This window comes from Frankliniella occidentalis, unplaced genomic scaffold (assembly GCF_000697945.3).
Source record: "Frankliniella occidentalis isolate FOCC.00 unplaced genomic scaffold, Focc_3.1 Scaffold33, whole genome shotgun sequence".
Taxonomy (NCBI): Eukaryota; Metazoa; Arthropoda; class Insecta; order Thysanoptera; family Thripidae; genus Frankliniella; species Frankliniella occidentalis.
The window spans coordinates 1,121,883-1,129,455 of record NW_026267163.1 but is presented as its reverse complement, the minus strand read 5'-3'; the positions used below and the strand labels follow the sequence as shown (position 1 = coordinate 1,129,455).

The 7,573-nt window shown below is 55.3% G+C and overlaps 1 protein-coding gene across 1 annotated transcript in view; it reads left to right on the top strand.

The window, feature by feature from the left end:
* Positions 1 to 4,602: 4,602 nt before the first annotated feature.
* LOC113213470 (speckle-type POZ protein-like) overlaps positions 4,603 to 7,573 on the top strand; it is a 61,082-nt gene continuing 58,111 nt past the window's right edge. Inside the window, exon 1 of the mRNA XM_052265986.1 lies at positions 4,603 to 4,676. The gene's annotated coding sequence lies outside the window, so the exon portion shown is untranslated. The remainder of the gene's footprint in view (positions 4,677 to 7,573) is intronic.

Sequence of the window (7,573 nt, the reverse complement as noted above, 5' to 3'; positions counted from 1 at the left end):
CCGCTCTTCTTCTTCCTCCGTTAGTCGAAATACACTATTTTGGCTGTGACTTTACCCTCAGAGATAACTGACACTTCTTCAGCCCGACGAGCTGATCCCTAGACCGTCTGTGGTCCACCTACTTCATGTTCATGGCAAATTACTGTAATCTTATAAACCTTGATGTTTAGAAAATTCACATTAACGTTTTTATTTTTCAGATCGCAGATTGTGAAATTTCAAAACACGTTTGCAATTTTTTTTACAAGTGTTTTAGTTTGTAATTTTACAAACATTGAATTGCGTAAAAAGTTGCCAACAAAATTTGTAAAATTACAATCGATTTTTTAACAGTGAGGGTAGGCTGTGCGCCTGAAGGTCTCTCGCCTCCGGGTTAGGCAGCCCGCCTCCCTCCAGGTCCAGGTTAGTCGTATACAGGGCGATACAACTGGGTGGTTAGGTCGTTGCGTAAGACAGGAAGACAGGTGTGTGGCTTAGAGCACCCACCCTGTAGGCCCTCCTGCCGGCCCGGCTGTCCGCGCGCGACCCCTGCAGACCTCTCGTATTCTTGAGGCAGGTCGCCGCCGGCCACCGCCCGCCCCGCCCGGACGTCGACTCCTGTGCTCGTCCTGGGGATTCTCCGTCCGGAAGGCGCTAATCAATACGCCTGACTGCAGCGCTACAACACGGGCGCGACCGGCGAGACCGGTGGCGTGCCGCGGATTCGCGGAAGACGCGGGCCGGTCAGCAGGCTGGCTTGTTGTTGAGTCTCGTGTCCGCCGCGTCGTCGTCGCTCCTCCCAGAGAGGCCAGGCCCTTCCTGCTGCCCTCGGCCCTGCTTGCGCTTGCCCGATACGGCGAAGGCCCCGCCCCGCCCCGCCCCGCCCAGTCCATACGTGCCGCGGCACACAACAGCCTCTCACATACGCGCGACAGCCGCGTGGCGCTACCCACGTACCCCACCCTCGCCGTCGCACGACGCCGCACTCGTGCGCCCCGGGCGGCCGTGCACCTGTCTCCCTCACTCGCACAGGCGACAACAAGGTGATCCGAGCGGAAGAACACAAGGAGGAGTCTCTCTCTCCCCTTCTCTCTCTCTCTTTTGCTCACTCTCCCTTTCCCTCTCACTCTACTAGTAAACGCACACTACACCAAGTAGAGGCGCGGGCCAAACAGCTATCCGACGAAATGAAGAGGGTTTAGGGGAGAGGAGGGGGGGGGGTCCATTATGAGCGTGTTTTCGGCAACACTTCAAGGTAAAAGCGTCATAAGACCGGTGTGAATATAGTTTTCCCTGACGCAGCCACGCCAGCCGTGGCGCGACGTCGTTTTATATACGAGGAAAAACATCACCACGCTGCTGCGTATTCGAAAAGACGATCTACATGGGGCGAAACGTCGCCGTCCAACATGAGCGACAGGCGAGAGGCGGGCGGTGCGGCCGGCGATGCGCGGGCGGTTTGAAAAGCCCGCGCGCCGCGCTGCCGAAACAAGTTATGCACCCGGCGTATTGAACGGCCAGTCGTTGCCCTCGCGGCTATTTTTAGGCCCCTCTATGCCAGAGCAAGACCCTCCTACCCCCCCTTCCCCCTTCCGCCTAAACGGAGCAAAGTTCCCTGGCAGTACAGGTCGGCCGAGCCCGATAGCAGTGCAGTGAGTGCATGCAGACCGAGCGACCCATCAGGTGAGGACGCCAGCGGACACCGACGGGGCGGTCACTCGCATGGTGATGATGTTTACGCGTCCAGATGCGAGGTGGGTGGGGAGGGGGGCAGGCCCGCTGCCACTGCCACCAAAGCCTGGCTCACCAGACCGACAATATTTTATAAGGGTTGACACACACGCACACTTTTGTCTTAGGGCCTATACAGGACTGCCCTCCTGGCCAGCTTCTCTCTCTCTCTCTCTCTCTCTCTCTCTCTCTCTCTCTCTCTCCGGCGAGTCTCCCTTCTCGCTCGCACAACACAAACGTTGAATATAGTAGTACGACATCCACAACAATTCAGTAATAAATGTCTGCCAGCGCTTTGCTGCGCGCATGCAAAACGCTGCGACGTGGCGTGGCGTAGCGTGGTGGACCTTGAGGCAGTATTGGAATCATACTATCGTCTCCTCCCCCCCTCCCCCCTCTCCTGCCATTGCAACACTGTAGCGTGGTGCAGCACTGAGCTGTTGACGAACAACACTCCACGATAACGTCTAAAATCTAAAACATACACAGGGGGCACAGCCGAGTTTACAACAGATAACAAAATATTATCGGTGGTAATTTCATTTTCAGATCGCGCACAGTATGAAGGGATTGTACGAAAGTGGGCTAGCCGTCTCTCTTGGCAGCGGCAGTGGCACGAGAATTGTTGAATGCCGCGGGAGGGAGAGAGAGGGAGGAGGGAGAGAGAGAGAGAGGGAAGGAGGTAGAATGGAGGGGACATACGCGCGCTCCTCACACAGGCCGCTTCTCCACCACTTCGTCGACAGTTACGGATGGAACCAGTGTTTTAAAATCTGCATCTGACCTGACCGGCGGGTTTGACAAATGGCACTGCAGTGGCAGCAGGGCGCGCGTCGCGCCGCACGCCTGCCTGCCCGGGACAGCCTCTGGAAGCAGTCTGGGCGGGCGGGGCGGGGGAGCGGTAGCGGCAGGCAACCGGGTCGGCAGGCGTGCGGTCGCATTGCCTACCCCGCCGGGCGCTCCGACGCGAGCGCCGCGCGTTCTTATATGCCGTTACCATACCAGCAACAACAACAGCGGTCATAAACATAATCACAACGTCTGACGATTATTATTGCTTTATTATTACGAGGCGCCCAAGGAAGGTGTGCTTGCCGTATCTCAGCGCCCCGCCGCGCCTTACCTTATCGCTGGGGCCCTACGCGCACATCACCTCGCACGACTCCATTTTAATTGATGTCATTCTAAAAGGTCGTATAAATGAAAAGTTATCTCTACCCGGCGGAAGGCGCGAAGCTGGCGAGCGGCCGTGACTCACCTGAAGTAATAATAAACAAGATCATAAGACCGTAAAACGAAAGTATTGTTTATTTCTTTTTTATTTTATTTTGACTTGCCCAGGTGTAATCAAGCCCATTTTAGCTTTATCTCGTGTGTTTTTTTGCCAGGCGAAAACACACACACACACACACACACACACGCATAATCTCTTTTGGCGGCTCTAATGTAGGGCAGGCAAGCCGGGTCTTTATCGTGTGTGTCTGAGATCGCTCCATCTTGCGCTACTACTAGTATGCAAATCCATCCCCACTCCCGTCCTCCACCACTTGTTTTTCCGGACGAATGTTTTCCTGACAATTTGTCGCTCTGCTGAAGGAAAGAAAGTTGCTGTCTGGTCGGTCGGCCAACCTATGGTGGTGGCTGGTCCTCTCCTTCGAGTCGTCCCTGTGCGTCACACCACCGGTCAGGCAGATACCGGCCCCGTGTCGCACCGGCCGGCACCGGCACACCCGTGACCAGACCCCGCCCGCACAAAAATATCTATACCACAAAAGTTTCTTCTGCTTTTTCTTTTCTATGGGAAAACATTTGTTTTACCCCGTTTTTATTTTGGGTCTATTGTGGATCACCTCGAAAAAACAGAAAAACGTCACACTGTTGTTGACGTTTTAAAGTTTACCAGGGGAATTTTACAGTGTTTTTTTTTTCTGTAAAATTAACTGGCCATACTCTCTTTTGGCGTGTCTTTATGTGAACCCTAGAACACACTTGATCGTAAAATATGAAAATTGTCCACATTGTTCTTTAAAAAAAAAATACTTTTTGCGGTCTGTGTCATTGACGGAGTAATACCCAACCCAGGTGTGAAAAGTCCCATGTGTCGAATATGTGTAACACAGTGCTGGCAGAGAACACACACACACACACACACACATGCACACGCACACACTCACAGACAGACATCCTACGCACCCTGCAGCTCTACTCAAACACGACCATCATATATACGGCATTATAATGCGATCGGTGTCTGATCATATATGCACGGACTCATAATGCCAAGGCCGGTGTTCGATGCACACACACAGGAGAGAGAGAGAGAGAGAGAGAGAGAGAGAGAGAGAGAGAGAGAGAGAAGAGAGAGAGAGAGAGGCGCCCCACATTTTGCATGGCGTTTGGGTCTGGGTCTCGTTTAGGCACTCTTAGTTCCTTACAACCAGCCGCAAACAGCAGTGTTTGTATTACGAAGAATTGGTCTTGTAACGTACAAAGGATCTAAAGCAGACATCTTACGAACGATTCTATCATATTACGAAAAGCCGCGTTTGTAGTACGTTACGAAGAGCAGACGTTCGTAAGAAACTTACAGTGGGTGCACTCCAGTGGTTGTTATCTGCATAATGTCATCAGAAAGAGAAATCGTATACGACTGCATAAAGAGTCGCTTGCATTGAAGATGCGTAGAACTTTTAGTGCCGGAAAATTATCCTCAAAATGAGAATACGATGGTAATTTTGTTACAGTAACTATCATGGATTTCTTTGTCAGGGTTGTACTGGTTGAATAGGAAATGAAGTTTCAAACAAATTTGTGATGACTCGGTTTTTATAAAGGAAGCCATACTATTTTTATAATTACTTTTTTGTGTTTTGTTCTTTAGATCGGGCCAGAAGGCTGTGTACCGCGCTGCGGAGATCGAGCGGGTGGAGAGGGGCGTGGCGTGGCGTGGCGAGCCGGTCCTGAAGGTATAACCAGGTCTTACTGCACGTACAGTGCGCTGGCGAGGGGCCAACGGTTAGGGGCAGTATCCGCCCGGCCCGGTGCAACGCGTACCTCCCCCCCTCCCCTCCTTTCTTGGGCCTGCCCTTCTCTTATCCTTCGGCTCGGCCTGCCTGCTCCAAGGCATCTTTCCGCATCTTTCCCCCGCGGGTCTCAATAACTGTTCTAGCTGCACGCATTACATACACTTCTCCTTGTGCGACTTGCGCCCCCGCGGGTCCTGTCGGAGGCGCGAAGAATCAAAAGATGAGGGAGTAAGAGTGAGGTAAAGCGAGTGAGCATGAGAGAGCAGAGCATGAGCAAAAGGGGGAAAATAGAGAGGGGTGCGGGGAAGAGGCGGGGGCAGTAGGAGGGCCAGCGAGGAAAAAGTAGCGTGACTATAACGAATCCAAGGGACGTAATTTTCCACTGACGAATCATCACAGGGCCCCAGCCCAGTCCCCCCGAGGGCCCCGTTGCCCTCCTGCCATGCGTTATGCCCGTGCTGCACTGAAGCGAGCCGCGAGCCCGCCGAGGCGTGGTGGGGCGGGCAGAACCGGGGACCGGTGGCCGCCGTGCAGGTGGGCAGACCCCAGGAGGAGCCGGCTCTCGCCCATCGAGCCCCCTTTGCCCGTATAGACCCCCTCTTTACCTACTTTGATGACCACAATCGACGACAATCAGGTATGTGCAATAGACGGATACTCCCCCGCTGCGCTGCGCCCCCGCCCCCCAGAGGGGTTCAGGAGACCCATCTCGCCCCCCTCCATCCTGGCCGGGTGCCATTTCTCCCTGGGAGGCTCCCGCACCGTCCCCGCGTGCGACGTGCACTAGAAGGAGGGTGAGAGAAGGGGCGGAGAGGATCATGGGCCCCAAACTTCTCAAGGAATTTCTGAAAAATAAAAATAGAGTTGGAGATTTGTAATTCGGAAATAGTGGAGTACTGGTGGCGCGGTTACTGAAGCGCTGCTGTTGGCGCCTACAACCGCACCTGCTTAGCCCTGACCCTGGACAGTACCTTCACGATGTAGGGCAGGATGTAGGACGCCCCTCGCCCCCCCCCCTCCTCCCTTCGCGCACTCAAACCTTCCGTCGGTCCGTCGGGTGACAAATTAGACGACCAAGGACGAACATCGAACGAACATCCCTGCGGTAAGGTCCTTGGGACAGCGCCACGTCCCCTGGCCCTTCTGCGTCAGAGGGCCTCCCCCAGCTGGGTGCCCCTAGTCGAGTTGTCAGTTGTCAGCGGGAAAACCTGGCCTGGTACCAGAGAGCGCACGAGCGTGCGCAGGTCACGCTCCGACTCGTGTCCTACCAGAGCTTGATGGTAACGAATCAAGAGATTCGGTGCCTCGGCGAGTTTCCTCGTTTTCTTTCAACTTTTTTTCTTTTCATCAAGCAAAACTTTAGAAACGACACTAAACTGGAAACGCAAGTAGTGAGTGAAAGTCGTACCTTTGTAGGTGTGTGAATGACCACAGAGACACATCTTGTAATTGACATAAATTGACGCTTGGCATTTAGAGTGTATGGTTGGGTTTTCCGGTGTATTTCTGTGATGTTGCACGGCTTGCGGCAGGATTGCCGTGCCAAGATGCGGAATACAGCTTCCCGGCGCGGAACACGAGAAGCCCATCATCATCCGCGTCCTCTGGGGGGCGCGTCGCCTCGCGTTGCGCCCCTGGCCGGACGCGAGGCTCAGCCTCAGCAGGCTCGGCTGTCCCCCGGTGCTGACGTAAGGGTGCAAGCGGGGTGGACGACGTGACCGCGGGACCATTCGCGCTACCCGAAAACATTCGCCTCTATCTCTAAAGTGCCTCCCCCTCCCTTTCCCCACGGAGAGAGAGAGAGAGAGAGAGAGAGAGAGAGAGAGAGAGAGAGAGATAGAGAGAGAGGTCCCAGCGCGCGAAATGAGATAGGCCATTGATTGAGGCGTGGCGCGGCGCTGCATTATGACAGTACAGTGGGTCCGGCGGGTCCGGCCGGCACAACGCCCCTGTTTGTTGTATTTTGTGTCGTTGGCCGTGGAGTCCACAGGGAGAGGGGGGGGGGCGGCCATCCATGGAGACATAGGCGACATAGGAAACCCATTGCCCATGCGAGCGATCCACTGGATCCACCACGCAGAAGGGCGCTGTAGAAGAGGCTGCTCACTGCACGCAGCACCACAACGTGCTCCACGCGCATCAACTCAAAAGCATATGAGGTGGAGATTGATTAATTGATTGTTTATTGATCTTCAGGTGAGGTGCCAAAAGGACTGAAAAGTCCTACGAGAGAGAGAGAGAGAGAGAGAGAGAGAGAGAGAGAGAGGGGGGGGCAGATTGTGGTTCCGTACGTGTATGATAGGGGTCGGCCCTGAGCCAGAACGGAGTCGGGCCCGGGCCAGGCAGCGCACAGCACACTGAAGGGCCTATACCTACCTGTCCTACTGAAGCATGCCTGATTGGCAAGGACCAGGTGCGACCGCAGCCTGCTGCCCACCAAAACGTCATTATTACTATTGTTTATAGAATAAGAAGCGATTTGTCTTCCCGCGGTGGAGGCTTTTGTGCTGTCGACTGTATAGTCCCCAGCGTTTACTGGACGCGTCGAGGTTAACGGCCACGGCTGCCTTCAGCCCACTATACCGTCTGTGCCGAGGCGAAGCGAAGGGGTTAATTGGGTCACATTTGGGCATCTTGCTCTATTTCTAGCGCCAGGCGTGCCGGGAGCGTGCCTCGGGCGTGCCGCGGGCGTGCCGCGGGCGTGCTTCGGGCGTGCCGCGGGCGTGCGGCGGGCGTGCCGCGGGCGTGCCGCGGGCGTGCGGCGGGCGTGCCGCGGGCGTGCGGCGGGCGTGCCGCGGGCGTGCCTCGGGCGTGCTTCGGGCGTGCCGCGGGCGTGC